Genomic DNA, 26,082 nt, shown 5'->3' with positions numbered 1-26,082 from the left:
TGGGCTTATTTAGAGGATTTGTCTATCCTATGTCAAAAGAGCAGATAAATGAGCAGCATTAAACACTGCTTTGATGCCAGAATGGTTTCAAGTCAAGTATATCTTGTTTTATGATGTGATATATGTATATATAATCTGCATCGTCACCCATAAAGGGCAACAGAGCATAGAGGAGGTGTTTCAGGATCAAGCGAAGAGTAGAATGTGATTTTTTCACCCCCAAAGAATATGTGGAATAAGGTTTATCACTGCAGGTAAGTGAACTGTGTGAGAAATAGATGAGATAGATATTTCATGTATCTGACAAGCAGTTTGTCTGCAGATAGCCTAACAGAATTAAAATCGCCTGTAAGGCACATTCTATTGAATTATAAGTAGTGTTTTTGAATATATACGTATGTATGTGTATATATATATATATATATATATATATATATATATATATATATATAAAAAGGTACTGTAAGTATGCTGATTATTACCTGGTGATAAAAATCTACTTCTGCCATTAAATCACAAAACCTAACACTTTGATCTTGTTATGGACTGTATGTTTGTTCCCCCAAAATTCATATGTCAAAGCTCTAACCCCCAATGTAATGCTATTAGGAGGTGGGGCCCTTGGGAGGTAATTAGGTTTAGATGAGGCCACGAGGGTGGGGAGGCCTTATGATGTAATTAGTGCCCTTATAAGAAGAGACCCAGAGTGCACTCTCTCTCAACCTCTCTCCCTCCCTGTCCCTGTCTCTGTCCCTCTCCCTCTGTCTACAGCAAGAAGGCAGCAGTCTGCAAGAAGACAGTTTTTTTTTCCATCTGCTATTTTGGGCATGTAGATACAAGCTTACTGGAAACTACTTTGTTCAGTATCAAAATTACCTCTTGCATCACATACATATTTATTGATTATTACGATGCTATTGCTTTGGAACCTTTTCTTACTAATATGGCATAGAAATAGGATGTTTATGATAGCAAATGTGCTAACTAGTCACACTTAAAGAGTTTTTTGTGGAATTTTTTTTTTGTCCTTTAGGTAATTTTTCTGTGGTAGAAATTTTTCACTGGCTGTTAACTTATCACTATTAATACTTTTAAACAATTATTATGGCTTACATTGTGCAGAAAAATAATATTCTGCTCCAATATTATAGTGCAGTTTGAAAATCATTGTACTGTCTTTATTCAGTGTTTTCTTTCTTCAGTGTTTTAATAGATCATGGTCTTAAATTTTAATTGTGAGGCAGCATGATATGTTCTGAACAGCAGTAGACTCGAAGAGGTGGTCTCCAACCTTAGCACTACTACCACCTACTGTGTGACCTTAGATAAGACACTCTTCCTCTCTGGAACCCAGTTTCTGCATAAAGACTTGGACTCTCATCTCGAACACTTAGCTATATCAAAGTCTATGTGAGGTGTTTTGAGATTAATTTGTTTCTAATCGTACATAAAGTGCCAAATTTGCCAAGGATTGACATTTTATTTTAGGGTAGCTATCCCTAGAATAATATCATTCACAATAATTTTCATTCCTATATGCTAATTTTGAGTAGGAGGAAAAAAAGGATAGATGTGTAGCTTATGTGCCAGGAATAAACTTGGGAATATTTGTGAGAATTATCGTATTTGTGGATTCAGAAAAAGAGGTTGAGAACTTCAGGGCCTAAATCAGATGGTCACTAAGGCTCTCTACACCATAACATTCCATGATCCCATTATTCCACTAGAGATGTTCCACAGTCTTCACTCAGGAACCAAATGGATACAAATATTCTTGGGTTACTTTATCTACCACTGAGAGTTATCACTTTATTTCATTTTATTAATTCAAAAGCAATTTAAGTATTATATGTTTGGAATAATTTGTTCTATTTACAACAGCAATATCTCCACTTATTTGTAACCACAATTTTAAGCAAGCACAAATTCAAATCTCAAAATTAAATATATATATATTCTAAGTGTGAACAGTGATAAAAATTGCTGAAAAGAGTCACAGATACAAAGATAAAAAGGCAATAGGGAATGCAATGTAATAATTTATCAAACTGAAGAAAGGAACACTCTCACTGGATGTTAAATGTAATGACTTAAGTCTTAGCAAGGCTAAAGAAGACAGAGACAGAGAAAAATAGGGACAGCAGAAAAAGATGATACTGGAAGTACCTTTGGGGATTAAAAATGGTAGTGGGACAACTTGCTGACATGTGATCAGTGGTGAGAGTGTCCCCAGATAACAATGAGGAGAGACAGAGAAACACCCATTCAAACACTACAATATTCTGAGGACACTTAGTGTAAGGGCAAGTTAGGTTCTGCATAACTCAGTAACCCTCTAGGGATTCTTAGTGCCAATTTAAGACTAAAGCTCACCAATTAGAACAGCACAGCATTCTGGAATTATACAGTGTTGGGGAAAGCAATCTTTCATACTTCAAAGAGCAGAAAATAGCAATATATTGCTGTGTAGTTCAGTTTGTCAGTTGTTCATAAATTTTTGATTCATCAAGAAAATTTAAAAATATTTTGAGAACCTTCTATTTTATAAAGCAGAGAGCTAAGTATATTTTTAAAAGCCTTTATTGATGAAAAGAACACTTTTTGTGGAGTCTGAAGATTCTGATATTGTGTCTTCCACTTACAAGATAAGTAACTTTGAAAGTCATTTAACTTCTTTGAGCTTTCATTTTTTTCCCTCTGTTCAGTGAAAATACTTGTTTTACAAACCTTGCAGAGTGAAAGAGGAGAGGCTTCAAATCTAATTGAATAATGCATGCTCTTTGAGTAACTGAAATGTATAAAGTATATTTGTAAGATTATGTTATTAAAAATGTTAAGGTTTGAAAGTATAGTTTAAAAGATGGGCAATCCTCCCTTTTTCCAAAGTTTCTCATGCCTGGTAAATAAAGCATGACTGCAGGATAAATCAGTTACTGTTGATTTCAGGGACCAGAATTCTTCAGAGGAAAAAGGAACCAAGTAAATAAACAACAGTGGGATGACTTTATCTACATATAGGGAATGGAATTTGACTTGTGTTGTGATTAGTTAAACTTGATGAAATTTCTGTTTTATACATATCACAAGGTAGCTTTGAAGTGAATGCAATTATTCAGCCTCCTAAAAGCATACAGAAGTCTAATTGATGCTGTGATATTAGCTTTAAGCACGATTTTAAGCACGATCAAATTTGCATTTAATGGTAACTTAACACTGACACATACTTGTCAAAGATATGAAGGACTTAGCATTTTCATACATACAGTTTCTGTTTAACAGAAGCACTCCTAAGTGGGAGCCCAGGAGACCCTCAGCCAGGTTTGGCAACACTTGGCTCCGTAAGGTGGCTCTGTCAGTTTCAACACACTGTGATTCTATCTCCAGTAACATAAAAAGATAGCTATTGCACATCTTTACGTGTACCTTTTTTACCTAACCCAAAGGGTTGGAGTTTCGGTGAATTTCTTATCAGCTTTGTCAGTGCTAAGCCGTAGGCTGGGGTAAGGTAATACATCTCTGAATAAATTGGTTATTGTAGATGAACAGCATGATACATGAGGAAATATTGACTATTCATGTTTTCTTGCAGAATGAGATTTGTATCAAAATAAAGAACTTCTACTCCAAAGTCATGTTCGTTTAAAAAATGAAAGGGTATTATGCTTTTGTGATTGGAGGCAGAATGGGGTGAATTTGGGTCACATCTTGCAGGCTTTCCAAACTAGAAAAATTTTGACTGAAGGGCAGACCAGAAGATTTGCAAATTCATTTGGAAAGGGATGGGGACAATGAAGAGTTATTTCTTTCCAGTTTTTCATTATAGAATTTGCTGCATAGCAAAAATAGGGAAAAGCGGGGTAGAAAACTTCTGTATTTGGATACTTTCCACTATAGTTTTAAAAATATATTCTTTGGTACTGAAAGACTGCTTTCACTGTTACTGACGGGAATGAAGGCTTTTTCGAAAGGTAGGACAGCAGGTGAATGGCATTCGGCCATGTGATTTCATGAATTTTGCTGCCGGCCTTGCTAGTTTGCAGGGTGGTGATGGAAATGGAGTAAAGCCTGTCTGCCTGCACGGGGAGCTCTTCCACCTACTTCACCGACAGCAGATTCATTTGAGTCAGTAAGTTCTAATTTGGGGAGGGATGTTTGGGCTCACAGTTCATTCATCGTTTCCTGTAAACTGCCTTAAGATCTGTTTCAGTGATTGGAGACTTTGATGGGAGCCCAGTGGATAGAACAGAAAAACAGGTAAAGGAGACTGTGCCTCTGGAGACACGTGGCTCAGACATGTGTTCCCAGATCTTGTCTCCATTTTAAAAACTCTATGTCTACTCTATATGATAGGCTTTTACTTGGTTTCTCGATTATGAAAACCTAGGGTAAAACCCTATGATTTCTCAGCTATAGTTGCCAAATTTTCCTACTTTGGTAAAACACTCCTGCTAGGTAGTGATAGCCTGGTCCAGAGTGTCAAGAGATAGTCACTCTGATTAGGTGATGTCAGCCGACTTTGAAGCCATTGGAATGCTCAGGAGACCAGCTTCTCGAGCTCTTTTAGACTGGAAGGTGAGCTAATTTTCAAATAGTGGTGGGGACAGTAGTTATGGTTCAAAGGAATGAAGAAGGTGGAAAGGGGTGAGTTATGTGCTAGGGTAGCTGTAACAAGAAAGCATCATGGGGGTGGCATCTGCAAGCCCGTGTCCCTGGCTTTCAGATGGCGAAGTCCTCTGTGGAGTTAGTGTACAGTGGCTTGTCGTAGGGATATTTGGTGTTTCCTCGGGCCAGGATGGCTGTGGAGCTGAAGTGGAGCAGAGCCTGGGCCAGATATGGGGCTCATGCCTGAAAGGGGGCAAGGAAGGAGGTTGTGGGGAGAACCTGAGAAAGCCTCTGAGATAAGCACAATGGCAACGCAAACCCACATCAGGCTGGCTGGCCTTGTAGTCTTGTCTAGTGCCCAATGAGACAGGAATGAAGTGAGAACTTGGTGTTTCTGTCAACCAAAACACAAAAGCTCTACATTTTAAATTATTCTCCTATGTGAAAGCTTTTGCTATTTTATTTGTCATGCTTTCTTCCATTTTTCCTCAGAAAATTTATTTAGAAAAGCTGAAACTCTGTTGTCAAAGTAGTCGCATGGAAGGAACATACTCCACACTTTTCAATCCAACAACATAGGAGAATGAAACTGAAAGAGGACCTGGGACAGAGCCCATGGTGGTCTAATACACCTAGAAGTTTCTTTGAAGTCCCACATCTTATCTTAAAATCCTTATAAAATTGGTATTGTTATATAAGGTAGCCATGCATGCTTATTTTAATATAAAATAACATGTCAAATTGCTTACTAGTTATAATCCCAACATAGCACCACATACTTCTGGCTAAATAGGCTATAGTTCTAGAAGTATGGGGTAAAATTCCATCTCTCATCCTTGCTGGTCTTGTGACCTTAGTCAACTTAGTTACCGGCTCTGAATCCATGTCCTGAATAAAAAAGTCAGAGTAAGGACTTCTCTGAAGTTTGCTCTAAGTATTAAATGAGAAAATGTGTGTAGCACTTAGTAGGCCCTCAATACATGGCCCTAGTACAAGTAGTCATTCTAATGAGCTGTAGTACTGGGGAGGACTGGTTGCCTCTAGAACAGGATATCTTGGGAAGACAGAATGCAAGCTGATGCAGGGCTGGGAGGACGTGGCAGCCAGTTCACTGTGGGGACACTTCAGTAACATGAGGTCCACAGAGGCTAACCCTAGGGGTCAAGATAATTTCTAACTTCTGCCTTTGCCCCTGAATGTTATTTTTCCCGCTCTTCCTTCTCTCCTAGGGTGTCCTCAGATTTCCTTCTTTTAATGCCTATGGGAATGTTGAGATTCTCCTCTAATTGAAATTGAAATAGAAAATTTTAGCTTCTATTATTGTTCTTTGCATCTTCAGCATCACATCCAAAAAGAATTTTCAGAGCTTCATTTTCTTACTGCAACTAGCAGAAGCAGAGGGATTGATCTTATTACTTTGTACATACAGGTTGCTTCACGGAGGCAGGACTGTGAGCCCACACCTCCACACTCAGCCCCTGACCAGAGGGCCAGGAAGGGCTGGGGAAACCTTTATCGCTGACCCTTCACTAAGCTTCAGTGTGCAATTGCCTGGGTCACGTCACCAGATTCTGATCGTTATCCCTTGAGGGAAGAGCAAAAAAAAAAAACCACTAGGGCAACTTGTGAATGTAGATTGACGATGAGGCTGAGTTACTCTGGAAATAAGAATCAGAATAAGTGGGAAATGGCTATGATGAGTGCAGAATTATTCAGCAAATACAAGAGTAGAAAAGCCAGAGGGCAACTCTTCTTTGAAGTGATGACAGGGTTTTAAAAACAAAGCATCATATTTATCCATATTTCCTCTATTTTCCTTTGCATTGTCACTTAGCAGAGAAGGGCCGAGGGGACTTGTGGGTACACTCACCACCTTAGTTTCTTTTATATTCTTCAAGATTTTTCACATCTTTTATACTGAAGAATAGGTATTCATTCAGAGTAACATAGTACTTGTTCCCAAAGCAAGCTGGATTGTAGATATCTAAATACGTTTTCTTGCCTTTGGCAGTGATTGAAGAGTTTGGTCAAGATCTGCCACATAAAAATTTAATTTAATTTATTTATTTATGAAATGTTAGGTTGATTTATAAGAGCTGCTCTGGGCTTTTAACACAGTTTGTTTACAATTAGGGAGGAGTTACCTAACTCTGAACATACTGTGCACGGCAATTAGAAGTTGCCATGGTAAGAGAAAACCACAGCCCGCCTGCCGCAGCAACACAAAACCAGCCAGAAATAGTAGGGGAAATGTACGGACGAAGGTGGGGTTTGTTTTTATTATAAAAGAAAAAAAAATAACTCCTCAGGAATCTTAACAAAGGAAGGGAATATTTCACACTCAGAGAATAGACACCAGGTTACAAAATTACAAGTGTTTTGACTCCAGTCCTGTTCCCATTTCCTCCAAGAGCAGAGATGGGAAGGAGACAGCTGAAGCAAACAAGCAATTCTGTAAAACAAAGACTTAGAAACCCTACAAATATGATTAAAATCTAAACTTGTTTTGCTTTAAAAAACACTTTTTTTTAATCTATCAAAAGGCCTGCTTTAGTGACATGCTAGTCCCACCAGAAAATAACCCCAGTAACTTGCTCAAGTTGACCAGCCAACTCATATTACCAAACCCCTGTGTGTTCATGTGTGTCTTTTAAACCAAAGCTCTGGGGCTCAGGTGACTGCTATTGCTAGCACGGGCTTCCATCTGTTAACTAACCATTGTCAGCCTCCCCAGAAGTGTGGGCAGGGCACAGAGAAGCCCTGAAGTGGTGGTGAGGGAATAACAGCCCCAAACAGCCAACTTTTCAAGCACTGGCTCTCCCACCCCCTCCCCACACTCAAAAGGAGATCCTTATTTCTAACCAGTCCTCTCATCTCAAATTTGACTCCCCAGTGACCAGAATGGTATTTTCTCCCTGAGGAAAAAACACACACTTATTTGCACACCCATATGTATAATTTTTTTGTTTTTACATTTAAATATAAAAATACTACTTTGTTTGTGTTATAAATGGGGGACCAAACAACAAGAACTTTCTCTTTTAAGGCAGAGCTATCCATCCATTTATGCTGAGCTTGTCAGGGCATTTAGGCCCAGGCAAGGGAAGCACCACACCAGGAGATCTAGGGTGTTTCCCTACCTAATTTCCCACCCTTCTACCCTAATTCTCACTTTTAATAGAAAGTCGGTTATAACCTTATAGGTAATGGAACTTCCCTCCAAGAAGGGAAATCCTAACCTAACCATGGAATTGAACCCCCTAACCCCAACTCAGGCACCACTCACCCCGCCCTTCACAAAAACTATGCTCTCTGTCTGGATAGCGATGCCTATTGGACAAACATACCTGATTAAATGGAAGCAGTGGTTATGTTTCCCCACCTCCCACCCCATTTAGATTAGTCTTTAGGAACATTCATTCAGGAGAAGTGAGACCTGAAAGATATCACCTGTTTTCATTGGCTAAGGCTGCCATAACAAAATACCATAGACTGGGTGACTTGAACGAAGATTTATTTTCCCACTGTTTTGGATACTGCAAATCTGAGATCACTGTGCTAGTATGGTTGGGTTCTGGTGAAAGCTCTCTTCCTGGCTTTCAAATGGCCTCCTTCTCACTGTGTCCTCACATAGAGAGAGAGAGAGACAGAGAGACAGAGACAGAGTTTGTATCTATTAACCCAATACTCCTAATTAGTCTCTCCTCCCTTCCCTCTCCCCTTGGTAACCACAAGTTTGTATTCTATATCTCTGAGTCTGTTTTTATTTTACATATACATTCATTTGCATTAGTTTTTAGATTGTACATATAAGTGATATCATACAGAATTTGTCTTTCTCTGATTTATTTCACTAAGCACAATATTTTCTAGGTCCATCCATGTTGCCGCAAATGGCTGTGCTGCTATGAACGTTGGGATGCATGTATCTTTTCAAATTCGTGTTTTTGTTTTTTCTAGCTATATACCCAGGAGTGGAATTGCCAGATCATGCGGTAGTTCTATTTTTAGTTTTTTGAAGAACTTCCATACCATTTTCCATAGTGGCTGCACCAATTTACATTCCCACCAACAGTGTACAAGGGTTCCCTTTTCTCTACAGCCTTGCCAACATATGTAGACTTTTTAATTATGACCATTATGACAGATGTGAGGTAATATCTCATTGTTGATTCGATTTGCATTTCTCTAATAGTTAGTGATGTTGAACATCTTTTCATGTGCCTGGTAGCCATCTGTATGTCTTTGGAAAAATGTCTGTTCAGGTCTTCTGCCCATTTTTTGATTGTTTTTTTCAGTATGGACTTGTACAAGCTGTTTACATACTTTGGATGTTAACCCCTGGTCAATCATATTATTTGCAAATATTTTCTCCCAAACCATAGGTTGTCTTTTCATCTTGTTGATGTTTTCCTTTGCTGTGCAAAAGGTTTTAAGTTTAATTAGGTCCCATTTGTTTATTTTTGCTTTTATTTCTTTTGCCTTAAGAGACAGATCAAAAAAATATATTGCTACAATTTGTATCAAAGAATGTTGTGCCTATGTTCTTTTCTAGGAGTTTTATGGTTTCAGGTCTTAATACATTTAGATCTTTAATCCATTTGATAAACAAAACAGCTTTATTGAAACATAATTCACATATCATAAAGCTCACCCTTTTAAGTCATACAATTCAGTGTTTTTTTCAGTATATTCACAAAATTGTGCCTCAATCACCACTATCTAATCCTAGAACATTTACATCACCCCCAAAAGAAACCCAGTACCCATTAGCAGTCATTCCCCATCCTCCTTCCCCCAGTCCCTGGCAACCACTAATTCACTTTCAGTCTCTGTGGATCTGGACATTTCATACAAAGGGTCAATACATATGTGACCTTTTGTGACTGGCTTCTTTCACTTAGCATAGCGTTTTCATGGTTCATCTGTGCTGTAGTATGTATCAGAAGTTCATTCCTTTCTATGTCTGAATCATATTCGAATGTGTAGCTCTACCACATTTCTTTATCCATTCATCAGCTGATGAACGTTTGGATTGTTTCTGCCTTTTGGCTATTATGAATAAGACTGCTATGAACACTTCTGTACAAGATTTTGTGTGAAGACGTTTTTAATTCTCTTGTGATATATATTTGGGAGTAAAATGTTTGTGTCATATGGTATCTCTGGATTTAATCTTTGAGGAATTCTCAAACTGTTTCCTAAAGCAGCTGCATGATTTTACATTTACAACAGTAATATATGAAGGTTCCAGTTTTTCCACAACCTGAGCAACTTTTTGATTTTAGCCATCATGGTAGGTGTGAAGTGGTATCTCATTGTGGTTTTGGTTTACATTTCCCAAATGACTAATGTTTAGCATCTTTTCATGCTTATTGGCTATTTGTATATTTTCTTTGGACAAATGTCTCTTCAAATCATTTGCCCATTTTTAATTGGGTTATTTGTCATTTTGTTGTTGTGTTGTAAGGGTTTTTTTAATGTCTTGGATATAAGTCCCTTATCAAATATATGGCTTACACATGTTTTCTCCCATTCTCTGAGTGGTCTTTTCATTTTCTCAATGGTGTCTTTTTTTTTTTTTTTTTTGTCCTTCCAGTTTTATTGCAATATAATCAACAGATAGCTCTGGATAAGTCTCAGCACGATGAGTTGACTTATATACCTCATGAACTGATGACCACAATAAGTTTAGTGAAACTCCATCATCTCATATAGATGCAAAATTAAAGAAATAGAAAAAAAGACTTTTTCCTTGTGATGAGAACCCTTAGGATTTACTCTCTTAACAGCTGTCATATAGAACATACAGCCGTGTTCATTCTATATATCATGTTGTACATGACATCCCTAGTGCTTACTTATCTTATAACTGGGAGTTTGTCCCTTTTGACCACCTTCATCCAGTTCCCTCTCCCTTTACACCCTACCTCACAAATCCAGTCTCTTTTTCTGTGAGTTTGTTTCTGAAGTATAATTGACCTACAACACTCCGTTAGTTCCTGGTACACAGCACAGTGATTTTTTTATATACGTTTCAAAAAAATCACCACTCCTCCACATCTTTTCATAGATAGTTCATTTCTTTTTTGTGCTAAAGAGGGTACCATGTTTAATTTTCTGGATTCCTACCCTTGACTTCAAGTGTCTCTGTGCCTAGATATAGCCCCAAGTGTTCTCACCATCTCTGCTGCTGAGATCTTTTTCTTTCTTTTAAACATCTTTATTGGAGTATAATTGCTTTACAATGGTGTGTTAGTTTCTGCTGTATAACAAAGTGAATCAGCTATACATAGACATATATCCCCGTATCTCCTCCCTCTTGCGTCTCCCTCCCACCCCTCTAGGTGGACACAAAGCACCGAGCTGATCTCCCTGTGCTATGCGGCTGCTTCCCACTAGCTATCTATTTTACATTTGGTAGTGTATATATGTCCATGCCACTCTCTCACTTTGTCCCAGCTTCCTCTTCCCCCAACCCTGTGTCATCAAGTCCATTCTCTACGTCTGCGTCTTTATTGAGATCTTGATCCTCAGAACTTGAGTTCTGTCAGCCCTCCTTTTACTCATTCATCTCTCATTTTTTAAATTAATTTTTTTGGAGACTAGTTGCTTTACAATGTTGTATTAGTTTCTGCTGTACAGCAAAGTGAATCAGCTATACGTATACATATATCTACTCTTTTTTAGATTTCCTTCCCATTTAGGTCACCACAGATCATTGAGTTCTCATTAGTTATGTTCTCATTAGTTATCTATTAGTTATCTAACCTCTCGTTAGTTATCTAACCTCAAAGTAGGTTCTCCTTAGTTATCTATTTTATACGTAGTAGTGTATATATGTCAATCCCAGTCTCCCAGTTCATCCCATCCCTCCCTTACCCCCTTGGTAACCATAAGTTTGTTCTCTACATCTGTGACTCTATTTCTGCTTTGCCAATAAGTTCATCTGTACCATTTTCATCTCTCATCTTAGATCCATGTTTCTTCCTGCTGCATAACTTGGTATCTCATTGACAGCTGTCCTTGTGTAAGTCCCTGGCTTCTGCTAAACCCACAAGTTTGCTTGGCCTTCCCTTGTGTGAAGTCTTATCCTTGCCAGGGCCCTGGTATGGCAGTTGACAGGCAGGGAACAGCAGTAATGCTATAGGAATGTTTATGCATTTGCTCTTGGCAAAACTCAAGCCTTTTCTAAGCAGCAAACTGGAATCTTGGTCCTGGGGAGAGAAATCTACAATGGCCATGTGACTCCAATAAAAAATTCACACACAGACACATAGACACATCCCCAAAACACTAATATAATAGTTAAGTCAAGATGAGTTATTAAAATATTTTTTCTTATTTTCATTTCAAAATGGGATTAATATTAGAAAGTTTTGAAACTTATCAACACTGCTGTTCTTTTTTTTTTTTTTGCGGTACACGGGCCTCTCACTGTTGTGACCTCTCCCGCTGCGGAGCACAGGCTCCGGATGTGCAGGCTCAGCGGCCATGGCTCACGGGCCCAGCCGCTCCCAACACTGCTGTTCTTTATAAAGCAAATGATTCGCATGCAAAATGTGCTACTTCCCTTCTCCCTCTCCCCATCCCATCCTGGAAGTTAAATAGGTAGAAAATCCAAACACAGTGAAGAAGAATGTTGGTAGCTTCATGGGTGCTTGTATTGTAGCAAGTTAGGGATATTTCCGAGGGCCAAGGCTTGACTCAATATCACTAATATGATCCAGGCCTATTTGGTTCAGTTCTTTTATTACCATCTGTAACAGCATTTTTTTTCTCACAGAGAAATAAAATGGTATGATGCAGAAAGAACTCCGTTAAAAGCTTTGGAACATTAACCTTTCTTGGTTTCTCTGTACTGATATAAATGACATAATTGCATATTGTGTTTGAATCCACGTGGGAAGTCTGAAGCGATGTTGTGAGAATTCATCTGCAGGTTGTTCAAACTCTATGAGAATATGAAAAAGGCACTATATTGGGAAAATTCTGCAACAATAACTGAATGCATTGTTGTTTTACTCTAACAGATGCAAATACGATGGAGGGGGAGCTGGTTTTCTCAAGCCAGCCTTGAGAAAACACAGTGATGGGTCAGGCAGATGAAATGGCTGTAACCATTGGTATCTAAAGCATCCTCTATGCACACTCTTTGATGAGAGTGGAGACAATGCCAGGATTTTATGAAGGTATGTCATAATTACATTCAACTATACTCACAATGACCAGTTCTTGACCCATATCAGAACAATTTTGTAGTTGTCTCTTTTCCAATGGACTCGTTTTGTTTCTCTTTAAGTGTATGGCCAAATTCATTGTTAAAAAACTACAGATGATTTAATTTAACATGAAATGAATAAAAAATGGATGTACTCCCACCTTGATTGCTGTCAGCATTTTAAGAGTGGAAGAAGTATCTTTTTATGCCTAGGATTGAACAAGATCTGAGGGACAAAAGGCTTAGAATGCAGGGCTGAGGAAGCATCGTGCTGTCTGTCCCCAGGGGGAAAAGAAATCTGTCCTCATTTTGAAATAGCTTTTGACTATGGCTCAGAAACACTCAATGGGCAGCTTTAGAAATTGTAGTACCTTCTTCGACAGAGAGAAAAAGCATTGTATGTCTGTGTACTCTTAAGGGAGATAGAGAAGGTTAAGAAGTAAATGCAGAAATTATTATGTAATTGTAACAAGTTCCCACACTATGAAGTATTCTTGTTCCTTAAATTAGGAAACACTATTCATTCTTCTGTAAATGTAACTTTAAATTTTTCTGGAAAACTTCAGATTTCAATTATTTTGTTTTATATTCAGATCATGTGTTCCAATTCTACATTAAGGGATATATAGATGTATATAAATTAGTCAACATGTTAAATATACAAGAGGACTTTCATCACAGTCTTAAATTTTTTTTCTTCAGTATTCTTCAGTCTTTAAAAAGATCTCTGTCCAAAATGGTAGTTTTCATTTTGCAGTAGAAGTGAGCTGGGGGCACACATCTCCTGTTTTCTATCAATTACATCTTTCTTTCCCACACTTGAAGGTCTAATCTTAGATTTCCCTCACCTTTCTATTGCAGGCAATAGAAAGTGTCAAACTTAAAATCAGTTTTGAACTTGAAGAGTTTACATAGGGTCAATGGAGTTGAAAGTTAGGATTCTTTTCTGTGTAAAGGGTATGTCAACCAGGAAAAAATAAAAAATCAACAATTGTTTTTTGTGTTCTGTATGAAGCAGTATAAGAAAACTGACATATAAACAAGACATTTCAACAATATGCTGAGATAAAGCCCTGAACATTAGTTTACTTTCAAAACGTTGAGAGGTGTCCTTCTGGAATAAAACCACATTTATAGAAAATAGGGGAACACTATTTTGAAGATCGACTGATAGTACTGATGTGAAACCAAGCATATTATCAAAGTATACACTCAGCCAGGGGAAGGCCTCCTATCTACCTAATACATTTCATTTTAAAAATGGTGTTTGTTTGTTATTAAAGCCATTCCCAGGGAGTAGAGTGAAAAGAGTCTGAACTTTAGAAGTAAGCAGAACTGTGCTCAGCAGTCACGACTAGACTGAGGATCTGAAGACCCCTCAGCGCCAGTCTCCATACCTTCCTTGAAGGATTGTTTTAGGAAGATTTAGTGAGATAAATACGCAAAACACCTAGTGGACTGTCTCCATGTAATTTATTCAACAAAAATCTTTTCCTTTCTCAATCCTAAAAGGAGTATAAGGACCAAGAAAAAAGTAACACTATAATTTCGCAATCAGATTTTATAGGAGAAAGTTGAATATGGATCACCTGCCAGAGCCTTAAACAGTGACAAATGAGTAATCTTGGGAAAGAGGAGAAATAATTAGAATATAAAGGATGTTCCAGTAATTTTGTCTCAGCGACAGCAAAGGGGCCAATGTACTGCTGGTGTATGCACTAAAAGCCGTAGCCCTTCTAAGCACAATCAGATGGAATTGCTATCTTCTGGAATTGTCCAATCACTAGCAGAACAGAGGCTTACTTATAAAGCTTAGCCATCTGCAGTGATCATTCCTTGTATCTAATTATCAAATGCCATCTCTGAAAAAAAAAGCAGTTGTAAAGTTTGTAAGTTTGGGGAAATAATTTTGTAATATTTTAACTAGTAATTATGCATGGACACAAAAATATGTGATATATACTATATAATGTGGTGCTTTACATGTTAGAAAGTACAAAATCTTTGTAATTAAATCAGTTACATTTTGCATAATACTTGTGGGATAATAAGACTTCATCAGTAAATGTTAACTTGATTACCTGTACAGAGACTCTCTTTCCAAAGAAGGCCACATTCACTGGTTCTAGGTAGGCATGAATTTTGGGGAGACACTATTCAACTCAGTATATCTCAGTTCTATGATTTTCTCTAGAAATGTTTATTAGTTGGGTCCATATATTGAGTGAGTTTTAATCAGGGCAATACTTATAAAAAAATTATTATGGTACCACTTCCTGTACACATTAACTTTATCCAAGAATTATTAAATTAGTTCTTTTAGTGATTTTTGCTAAATGAACAAAATTTGTCTCTTTTCATAGAATTATTTGTCTTCAAGTTAGATTGTGAGTTTTGCATGTTTCCAATGACTTGGAATGAAAGATCAAAGCAAAGAACTATATATTTTTTGCAGCTCAGCTTTTAATTTCAGAAATGTTTCATCATCTGGATAATGGTCAAACTCTGGAGGGCTGGGTACTACTCCCATTCTACCAGTGACTATAATGTGATCCTGGGTCTGTCAAGAAACTATCACTTTTTAAAAATTTCAGCACCTCATAGATTTCAAAATAAATTCCTGCTCCAGAGTTTACAGATGAGAAAACAGAAGCATACAGGAATTAACTGGATTACCAAAGACATTATAATTAAATAGAGGTTCAGTTGGTAGAACTTGTAGTGCAGTGTTGTTTTTGCTATGCATACAATTGTTCTAAAGCTTTTGCTCCTTATTTATAAAGTGAGGAGAATATAACCCATGACTCTCTTTAGTGGTTGTTATAAGTATAGAATGGGGAGAAATAAATAAAAGAAATTTGCAAATCCTAGCTTCGCCTCTCTTTTGGCTTAGACCATTTTCAATAATTCTGGCTACTGACATTTGGATCTTGATTTCTAAGTCCCTTATTATAGTGAAATAAATAAAGTGAAGTGCATATAAACATGAAACCTATGTCTTACTTTAAAATTAGTAAATATTGGAAAATATTATAGAAATTACTACATTTCTTGTGTTTTATCCCCCCAAATAGCAATTTCTAATGATCAGATATCATCAGAGATGTTTCCCTATCACGACTTTGTTTCTTCTATTTTCCTAATTATATATGTATCTAGTATTGTAGAAATAACTCTAAAGTTAGCAATTTGTCAGCCTAGAAGAGCAAACAAAATATCAGGGACAGTGTGTTTGAGCACATTTCCAGTTTGTAAACAAGTCTTGGTTGGATAGCTCTGTTTGTGAAGTGGAAATGTGGTCAACAGAACCTTAGTCCCTACAGTCCACAGAGAAGGCTAAATCTGCTTCTGATTCTTACATGATCAACTGCATAAAATATTGATGCAGCTAAGTGATGCATTGCTGTTCGTCTCTTTGTACTCAAATTTCACATGTGTTTACAAAGGGACACTGATCTGGAAGCAGATCGAAACAGTTACATATTAAAAGTTGGTGGGGACAAGAGATTGCAAAATAAAAGTTTATTTTCCAAGTCTCACACTTTCCCTTTGTGTACAGAGCCTGGACCTACATTTTGATCCTAGCCTACTGACTGGTCATTTTCTTTTCATTTTAAGCTTAATTTACAGAATTAAAAAACATAACTGAATTCTGTTACCTCTGCTGCGTGCTCTCCAACAGTGCACGTCCAAACAAGCCCATGGCAGCCCTAATCCAGCAGCCCGTGTGATCCTTTGGTCCGAAGGTATGTGAAAGGTAGGAGGTCAGCAGTATCCATATCCTTAATGAATGTCAGCCCTTGAAGCTGGGCTCACCTGCAATAAGAGATTCAAAACTGCTAATTAGCATCACTACATTAGAGGAGGAAAAACCTATTGGCATCCTGGTCAGTCCCTCTATAACAGCTTTCTACAGCATGGATAACGTCTACAGGCAGGGTCCATTAAGGAAACAGTCTTAATTCTGTATCTGACAACTGCTTTTATGATATACTGAATCAATCAGAATGTTTCAGTGCTGAATGAAAATTAAATATAGAGCCCTATTCAACCTTCTGAACCAGTTTACAAAGTTTGCTTGAATCCTATGACATATTCAGGTGAACTCTATCCTATCATTGGAACAACCCATGAACACAATGTTCTTGGAGGGTGCTGGACAGCTATACAGTCAGAAAGTTAGTATAATAGTTGGCAGGTATAGATTCTCATATAGAAGGAACAACTAGGAAGGTATTATGTATTATTCTTACGGACGAATGGTTATTACCAGAAGTGTTTTTATCTTTAGTTCTCACTTATTGCAAGAATTATGCTCTTGGCAAAGGATATCCTTTGGTTTCTGTTGAGAACACCCTTAAGGGATCAGATCAAGTTCTGGGAGTTTCCTTGGACTCTAACAGAAGAGCCCTCTGCTTCCTTTTAAGCTGGCTTCCCCTCTGAGAGGCCACTGCTTCTGATTTCTGGCTCCAGACAAATCGTTTTCTCAGGGGGTTTCTGAGGGAGCAAATCTGCTCAACCCAAGTTGCTCCATATTCTCCTGCCCTCCATATTCCCAGCCTAAACTGTTGGGCTTTATCCCTCACAGTTAATAACAACATCTGAAACCCTCAGGATAAGAGACAAAGAGCTGGGGCACATACTGCTTTATTCCGCCTGCCTCCTTTCATGTGCCAGCAAGAACAATAAACTACAAAGTTTTGAATCCCAGTTTTGCCTTCACTAGCTGTGTGTCCATAAGCAAGTTACATACCTCTCTGTTTTAGTTTTATCGTCCTTAAAATAGTAATTATATATTTGAGAAGACTATTCAAAGAGTCATATGTGATATTTTATATGAAAGTGTTCTAAAATAGAGTAGGACTTATATAAATAACAGTTTTCTTCCCCGAAACCTTGCATTAAGCTTCCAAGAAAGAGTAGAGACTAAGGGTAGGTGGGGAATGGTCCTGAGGATTTGTGTTTGGCAGTTCCTTCATGATCTGACAAGTTAGATCCTGTGCTTTGAGGAAACATGTCCCTGGGTGCCTTATCTCATCCAGAGTGGACCCCCCTCTCTACTTGTCTATACACCTAAAGATCTTCATTGCCTTTGCATGGTTTCTTCCCTCCTTTGTGCAGGTGGGATGGGGAGTCTAATAAAAAATATTTTCTAGTACAATGCCTCTCTAAAAGATGCCACTTATGTGCAATACGCTCCTACTTTTATATCAGTGCTTTCTACAAAGGGAGGAGCAGGAATATCATGGTCTTGCTAATAGGAGTTACCATGTGTCTTTAGAAATATCTTACAAAGTATTGGACTTCCCTGGTGGCACAGTGGTTAAGAATCCTCCTGCCAATGCAGGGCACACGTGTTCGAGCCCTGGTCCGGGAAGATACCAAATGTCTCAGAGCAACTAATCCCATGCACCACAACTACTAAGCTGGCACTCTAGAGCCCACGAGCCGCAACTACTGAAGCCCGCGCGCCTAGAGCTCCTCAACAAGAGAAGCCATCACAGTGAGAAGCCCGCGCGACGCAACAAAGAGTAGCCCCCGCTCGCCGCAACTACAGAAAGCCCGCGCAAAGCAACGAAGACCCAACGGAGCCAAAAATAAATAAATAAATTTATTTTTAAAAAAAGAAATATCTTACAAAGTATATTGCCTACATTTTTCCTCGTTGTTTTTTTTCCCCTAAAACACAGTAGGCATTTAACAAATACTTGCTAAAAAACAAATAAATTAGCTAGGGGTTGAAGAAGGACTTGGACATTTAGAGATTGGTGAGGGAAAGGGGCAATAGTAGTGAGGAGGCGGCACCGAGACAGTACGAGGTAACTTCAAGAATCTAAAACTTATATTAGTATGAAGGGTGAGGGAGAATCTTTGAAATGCTCACGCATTTGTAAGTCATTCAAGTAGAATACTTGAGAAGTACTATGGTTTGGGTATTATTTCAGGAGTCCAGGCAAAAGTGAAATGACTGAGTGAGCTTTGACGCTGAGAAAGTTGGAATTCATTAAATGTGGAAGATGCTAAATGAAAACAGGTTTACACATGAAAAAGTGAACTGATTTTTTTTTTTTTTTTTTTTTTTTTTTGCAGTACGCGGGCCTCTCACCGTTGTGGCCTCTCCCATTGCGGAGCACAGGCTCTGGACACGCTAGCCCAGCAGCCATGGCTCACGGGCCCAGCCGCTCCGCAACATGTGGGATCTTCCCGGATCTTCCCGGACCAGGGCACGAACCCGTGTCCCCTGCATCGGCAGGTGGACTCTCAACCACTGCGCCACCAGGGAAGCCCTGAACTGATTTTATGAAAGCAAATGATTCGCTCATTTCAGGTGACTTGGAGGTCTCATGGACTTGTTGAGTCTGGATACGGTCTTATCGAGTATAAAGAGGATCAGTCTTATGTCCTAGGTGCCCAGTGAGACGGAGAAAGTGCACTGGAGGAGGTACTTAGATCTTTCTGCCACCCCTTCCTCCCTGGGGGATGGAGGGACATCTCCTCTAGGAAAACTAGCAGGCAAAAGCCTCGAGGGTTCTGAGGTCCAGCAATCATGACCTTCTCCGACCCACACTTTCACAGGCAGAAGTAAAAACAGGGTCCAAGAACAAGCCCACCCCACACATAATAGAAGCCGGCACCACCGTATGCCTTGAAGACCATTAGGCTTAACCCCAACTTGCCTTTTCTCCCTATTTATAGTAGTCCTTACAAGAAGCCTGGGGTCTTCCAGGTCATGCTGTATCACTTCTCATCTCCAGATTGCTATGTACATCTCCAAATCCAAAACCTTTCCACTGTTCCCCTTGGAACTTTTAGTGTGGACACCAGGTATCCAGTCCTGGAACTGTCCTTAACCCACAATGGGACTGTGAGTAAGTTTGTTTGTTTAGATTTCATCATCTGTAAAATGATGTTGTTGGACTAGATTGGTGGTTCTTAGCCTGGGGTTGAGGGACTCATCAGCCCACAATGAGCTTCAGGTGCTACATGCATCTCCTATTGTTGTGTGCAAAATTTTCAGGCTGTGTGCACATGTGTATGTTTTTTTTTTTCCCCTCATAGAAAGATTTGTGACCCTGAAATGGAGTAGAAGTCCTTGAAGTTACTTATAGTCCTAACTTCATATGATTCTAAGTTTTGAAAGTGGATGGCAGGATACAGGCTGACGTTGCTCTGCACGGCTAGAATGCAGTCTCAGTTCTGCCACAACCTGAGTAAGTCACTCCTCTTTTCTCACTTTGGTTTATATCGCTTGTAAAATGAAGGCATTGGCCTAGGTTATCCAAAATATTACTTTTCAATTGAAGGAATACAGGTAATTCAAACAAACCAGACCAACAGTAAGAAACAAAACCTGGAAGTAAGTAAGCCTGGGAATTCACACTGGTCCCTGCTCGGTCCTTAGGAGTCAGAATCCCAGACATGCTAATGTTCTAAGAGCACTCTGAGAGGGAAGATGGAGAGGTGGTTCCTGCATACGATTCTAGATGAGGGACTCAGTGACCTTCTCAAAGATGGGAGGTCAGGTCTTAAGGTTGACTGGGAATGGAGAAGAAAAAGATTCACCACCTCCTCCAAAGAGACTTGGGATCTGACTCCTCGTAAATCCTGAAATAAATTATGGAAAAGATCTCACAGTGTTGGAGAATTGTTTTTGAAGGTTTAAATGAGTGTGTATAGACTAAAGCTCCCTTGTTAGTCTGCTTTTCTCATTAGGGTCCAGATAACATTTTACTTAGAAAATGGATTTGTCAACAACGTGCATAATTTTGATTTGTTCCACTTTCCTCCCAGCTCTCTCCTCCTGCACCTCACGCTCTTGCTAGCGCCTGTTATTTCTCTCTTTATAAGTGTGTCCTTTGCTCTGGAAAAGAAATTCATGACTAGGTTGGAAAAGAAGTTTATGACTAGGTTCTAAGAACACACACATAGCACTTCGAGGAAGTTGTCTGAACCCTCTCCTTCCCCAGATACAATGTGGTCTTGGGGACAACAGGGTGGAAAGTGGGAGACCGAGCCAGTAATCCCTTCATTCTTTCATTCAGCACCTACTACATGCCAAACCCTATGCTGATCACAAAGTTAAATGAGACACACTCTCAGAGTCACACCAAAACAAAGCTGGATGCCTTCACCCAGGGATTTGCACTGGAATCTACTGTGTCCAGTGTTTTGCTCCTCCCTCCCTGGAAGTGGGGAGGCCAGTTGTATGACGACAAGGAGAGTGTCTTTGGCCAGTAGACAAGTTGTCTTCATTACTCCTGTGGGGGAATGGGATTGAATGGGGTATTTTTCTGGGCCTGGCCCAAACTTGGCTGTGCCTGGAGGGCCCATTAGGCTGCAGGTCACAGCAGCTGGATCCCAGGCGCCCAGAGCCGGTCACGCGTCTGGGCTGCCCGCTCCACGAGGTACAATGGAGTCATTGACTATTTATTTACTCCGTACAATAAGGCCGCTGTTGACTTAATTACGGGAGCCTCCCTGCCACCCCAGGGATCTTTAAATGACTAACGGACTCTACACTGCCACTAACTCATCTCTCCTTAACCTCTTTAAGACCCGAGTCTCCCCTACCTGGTCCGGCGCAATAGTCATGTAGGGAGCTTGAGAGCCAGGAGTTGGTGACCCAGAGGGTAGACTGGTGTTTTTGCTTGAGAGCCGGGGAGGGTTTGTCAGGACTGAGTTTCTGCGAGTTTCAGGGCTGGGCTGAGTCAGGCGCTAGCCCCAGGGAGTGGAGGGCGGCAATACTGCGTCAGGCGCGGAGGAGGGCTTAACTCTACCAGGCCTGCAGGGAAGAAGCAACAAAAGGACAAACGCTTGTCTCCAGCCCAGACGACCAGTCCCTGGGGACGCAGAGTCTCTCTACATCCCCGGCCTTGGGAATTAGAAACTACAGTGTTCCCAGGGATGAGGGCAGCTCGAGGACTCAGGAGAGCCACGGGATCTCACCTGGCCCCTTCCTTACACAGCCCGGTTGAAATTTGTTCCCCGGCCGAGCGCGCCCGGCCTGTTCCCGTTCAGCCTCACTTAAACCTCCCAGCGAATCGCTGCTCGCCAACTTCCTCTGGGGGCAACTTGTAAAGTCTCTGCTCTAGATAATAGTGTAGGGCCGAGGATAAAATAGCAACGGTATTGAATAGATGTTGACGTTTCCGACCCAGAGGAGCGGAGATCGGGGATTGTTTGCAGAAGCTAATCGTTTCTACTGAGAAGCACGGAGAGCCGGGTGTGCTCGCCGCCGGCGGCCCCTCCCTGGAAGCCGGGTTGCGGGAAGACTAGGGGACTTAGGCGCCCTTCCCCAACTCGGGCCTATTTAAGAAGTCTTCTAGACTATAGAATCTAGAGAATTTCGACCGGCGGCCGCCAGGCCTGGAATGCTCCCCAGTCTTGTTTCTCCAACCTTTGAGTCTGCGTCTAACCGGTTCGGTGCCCACCAGATCTCAAACCCAACTCCTTTCTGCAATTCATTTGGGAGGTCAGGGACCTGGGAGGAAAGGAGGCGTCGGCCATTAAGGCGCCAGACCGGCACAGAGACTGTCCGCCGACCCTCCCGCCCCCAGCTCCCTACACTCGGGAGTGTCCCTTTCTATTTTTAGAAACGAAGGCAGGGAGAGGGGCGCCGTGACTCCAGACGTCTCAGGGGGTACAGGCAGCAAGTGGGAAGCGCATTGGTAGGGTGCACTTGAGGTAGAGGTGGGGGTGAGGCGCAGGTCAAGTTCTTTCCCGTGGACTTCAAAGGGAAATGGCAGTAGTTGGACTAAGAGGACCACTTTGAAGACTACCAGCTGCTCCTCAAATCCTGGCAGCTGAGAAGTTTCGTTGCCATGGTTTCGGAGAGGCATGAAAACCACCACCCAGAACCAAACGCGCTCGGGCTACTTATACGTGTTGCCAACCACCCAGAGCCAGGCAAATTCCTTGGCGATTTGCATCACTCCCTAACCAAGCATCACATTCCCAGTCGCCCCATCTCAGAGTTAGCAGGGCTGTACGCTGGGGACGAAGTCCAGGCCGGGGAGTTCATAACGTGCACGTCTGTGTGGGCGCCCAGAATTTTCGCACTTTCGCTCCTGCGGTCCAGGGGCGAGCGCTGCGCCCTGGTGGCCGCGGCGCCCAGAGCTCGCCGGGGCCGCGGGGAAAAGAGCGCGGCGCCTTTAAAGCAAGAGGCGAGGAACCCCCGCTAGGAGGCGTGTCTGTCTCCGCCGCCGCCGCCGCAGCCGCCGCCGCCGCCGCCGCCGCCGCTGCTCCACGGTCTCCGTCTCAGCTGCCGCCGTCACTTGCGCTCGGCGCCCGCGGCTGCGCTGCTCCGTCCGGGAGCCGGAGACTTCCAGCTCGACCTCCTCCGGCTGCTCCTCCCCGAGGGCCACCCCTCCCCCTCTCCGTGCACCTCACCCCCTGCGAAAGGTAAGGGCTTCCCTCGGGTGGGCTCCGCTCCGGGCTGCCTCCTGAGGTGTCTGTTCCCACGAGGACAGGAGGGACCCGGCGTGGGCGAGGGGCATTTTCCGCCTGGAGAGGAAGAAGGCTAGCAGCGGCGCGGCGGAGCCGGTGCGCTCGGGGCAGCCGCTGGACCGAGTCACTGCGAGCGGCTTTGTCCCGCTCGCTTAAGCCAATTCACCTGCAGGCGCTCGCGTTCTCCCCATAAAATAATAAGTGGACGGGTCAGGAAGTGGCCTCAGCTGCTGGGACTCACGCGAGGCTAAGAGAGACAGATGGCAAGAAGCTGTGTGTCTGCCTGCGGGTCTGACAAACTCCCCAGCCTTCCTTCCATCCTCCCATTCTTCCATTAACCATGCTCCCTAGTTCCGTGCTGAGGAAGTACAGACATTCATTTTGTCCGGTGCCAGTGTTGAGAGCGTCTGAAAAAACTCGGAGGGCGTCCCATTAGGGCGAGGAGAAAAGTATCACCAGGGTGGATCACAAACGTCAAGAACTTTTAATGACTCTCACCCTCCGATATTTTTACCTTCAAGGAGTTCTTTACTAAACAAGGGGACCTAGCTGAGCCTTTCCAATTTAGGGACTAAGGGATGTTAGACAACTTACTACTACTGCTATCCTTTTGGTAACGCACAGATTACCTTCTATCATTTCTTCATCTTCATGCTGTAAGTATTATGTCATCAGAAGTTACCTTATGGATTAATAATTATTTTAATTTCACGAGATGATTGATTCATTTGGATCTTAGTTTGTAGTTTAGTTACTGGAAGATAGGCACTGATATTTCAATCTTGATTTGTCTAAGTTCATTACCTTGTAACTTTTTATAGAAACCATTCCTGTACTCACCAAGGCAGCTTCCAGTGGCCCTAGGAACTTATTAATTAAACAAACGAAACACACTGAATAAAGTGTTAGAGAAATAAGTGATGCTAGAAGTCTTACCTGCTTGTTTTCTTCTATTCAAACCCGTTTAAGACTGCACAGCTCTGAAATTAAAAAAATAAAAATAAAAAAAGATTCCAGGTCATGTAATCTATGCTAATTCAGTTTCTTAATTAAGATACACTTCTTTTCGCATCTAAAAATTAAAACTGTAAATGTCATTAATCATCAATGCAGCAGAATGTTGGTGGAACAGCTGCAATGTGTTCAGAATCACAAGGGATTGCATAGCATAGCATTCATAGTTAGGAAGGGTGAAGTGCAAACATGCAACACTGTGGTTTTAACTGATATGAGCTCTGACATTATTCTCTGGCACCTCTAATGCCATGGATGAACAGGCTGTTTATTTTAGCTTAGCTGCAATACAACAGGCCACATGTGTGGAAGAATAGGTCAGGTGTTAACTATAAGATGAGGTTTCTCAAATGTCACACAACAGCAGGACTTCAGTGACACGTCAAGTGGAATTCTTAAAAAGAATTCCATGTGAAAAACTTAAATATAGATATAACATGGAAGAACCTTTGAAATTCAAGTTGTCCTGGGATATGTATTTGCTGTTTCTTGCAAAAGGTTTAGGCATTGTCTATTGAAACATTGTGCTGTAAGGATTATTACACATTTGTATATGCCCCAGCAGGTGGCAGCTAACTAGAATAAGATTCATTTTCACTGGGAGGATAGAAAACTAAAATTGCTTCTCAAGTAATGGTGCCCAAGAATAAGAGGTCATTAGTGTCAGTAAATATAAAAATAGAGTGCAAGATGAAGCTAATGGCTTTTTGTTGTTGTTGTTGGAACACGCTCTGCATGAACATGAAATGCATTTTGTTCTTTGCTAATTTATCATAGGCTTGATATCTCTTCATGTCAGCCTTCTATGTGTTTTTTTTTTTTGAGGCTTACTTATAGACACAGCTCCTGTGTGTGCATGCATGTGTGTGCATTTGCAGTTTGTCATCTCTGCTTTGACCTTGGAACCTACAGAGCTTTGGCTTCTAGAAATAAAGGTTGCCATATGGTTAAAATGAGAAAAAAAGCAAATGAAACCAGGGAATAAGGTGTGTAAATCTCATTATTGCTAAATATATACGATTGTCTGACATCAAACAGTGGGTTTGTTTGTTTGTTTTTTCCTTTGAGAAAGGAGCAAATGACAAATTTAAAAATGAGTTAAATCTGGTCAGTGAATACTATATAATGACTCTATCGATCCTTCATATTGCCCCAGAACGATGATGTATGGTATCAGTATTGTGGAGAAACTTGTAATAACTTCACAATTGCCTTACTATAAGGCATCTTCTACACCACCAAATCATTTTGTTGTAGTATTGGGGAGGTAATTTTAGGGTTTTTGTTGTTGTTTTTGCCCTGGGAGTGAGTGAAGTTTAATGAGAAAGAATGAAAATTAATCTGATAACCCTTGTAACAGATGGAAATCTGGAGGTGGAGAATTCTAAAGCAATAACTAACTGTACATTTTAGAAATGTCTTTAGCCACTGAACATTGACAACATTATGCAGTATTCTGAATTTTGGTGGTCTTTCAGGCAATTTTCTGTACTGAGAAACAAGAAGTTTAGTGCTCATAAGGGAACTCACAGTTAATGTAAATGGCTTTTGTAGTAGTATGCCCTGGAAAGGGATGGCTATTAGCACATCCTGGGTATGCTAAGCAATCCCAGTTAAGTCACACTGAAATATATACGCAACACAGTTGACAAAATAGTCCTTCTGACAATGTGAACAATGCCATAATTCAAACTCCCAGAGTCTGTACAGCAGAAATATGCACACTGTCACTTCAAATGGCACATTACCCATTCAATGTACTACTTTCAAGGTACTGCTCCAGAATAAATTGACGTCTG

General features: G+C 40.7%; 1 protein-coding gene and 2 long non-coding RNA genes across 5 annotated transcripts in view; 2 read left to right on the top strand and 1 right to left on the bottom strand.

Annotated features, from left to right (window-relative positions):
• Positions 1-12,834, top strand: part of LOC125960731 (uncharacterized) — a 58,541-nt gene extending 45,707 nt beyond the window's left edge. Inside the window, exon 3 of the long non-coding RNA XR_007470700.1 lies at positions 12,636-12,834. This is a non-coding gene — a long non-coding RNA (uncharacterized LOC125960731). The remainder of the gene's footprint in view (positions 1-12,635) is intronic.
• Positions 12,835-14,869: 2,035 nt separating this feature from the next.
• On the bottom strand, positions 14,870-26,058 carry LOC125960728 (uncharacterized). The gene is made up of 3 exons (XR_007470697.1): positions 26,032-26,058; positions 24,206-24,249; positions 14,870-16,639 (listed from the first exon to the last, which is right to left on the bottom strand). It is a non-coding gene; the product is annotated as an uncharacterized LOC125960728 (long non-coding RNA).
• The window catches only part of GRIK2 (glutamate ionotropic receptor kainate type subunit 2), a 661,376-nt gene continuing 653,564 nt past the window's right edge, over positions 18,271-26,082 (top strand). Inside the window, exons 1-2 of one of the 3 annotated variants that reach the window (XM_049695632.1) lie at positions 18,285-19,151; positions 19,883-20,034. The gene's annotated coding sequence lies outside the window, so the exon portion shown is untranslated. Of the gene's footprint in view, positions 20,035-26,082 lie in introns of all 3 variants that reach the window. The other 2 variants (XR_007470694.1, XM_049695634.1) reach the window with 2 other exon arrangements.

This window comes from Orcinus orca, chromosome 12 (assembly GCF_937001465.1).
Source record: "Orcinus orca chromosome 12, mOrcOrc1.1, whole genome shotgun sequence".
Classification (NCBI taxonomy): domain Eukaryota; kingdom Metazoa; phylum Chordata; class Mammalia; order Artiodactyla; family Delphinidae; genus Orcinus; species Orcinus orca.
This window is presented reverse-complemented; position numbering and strand designations above follow the sequence as displayed.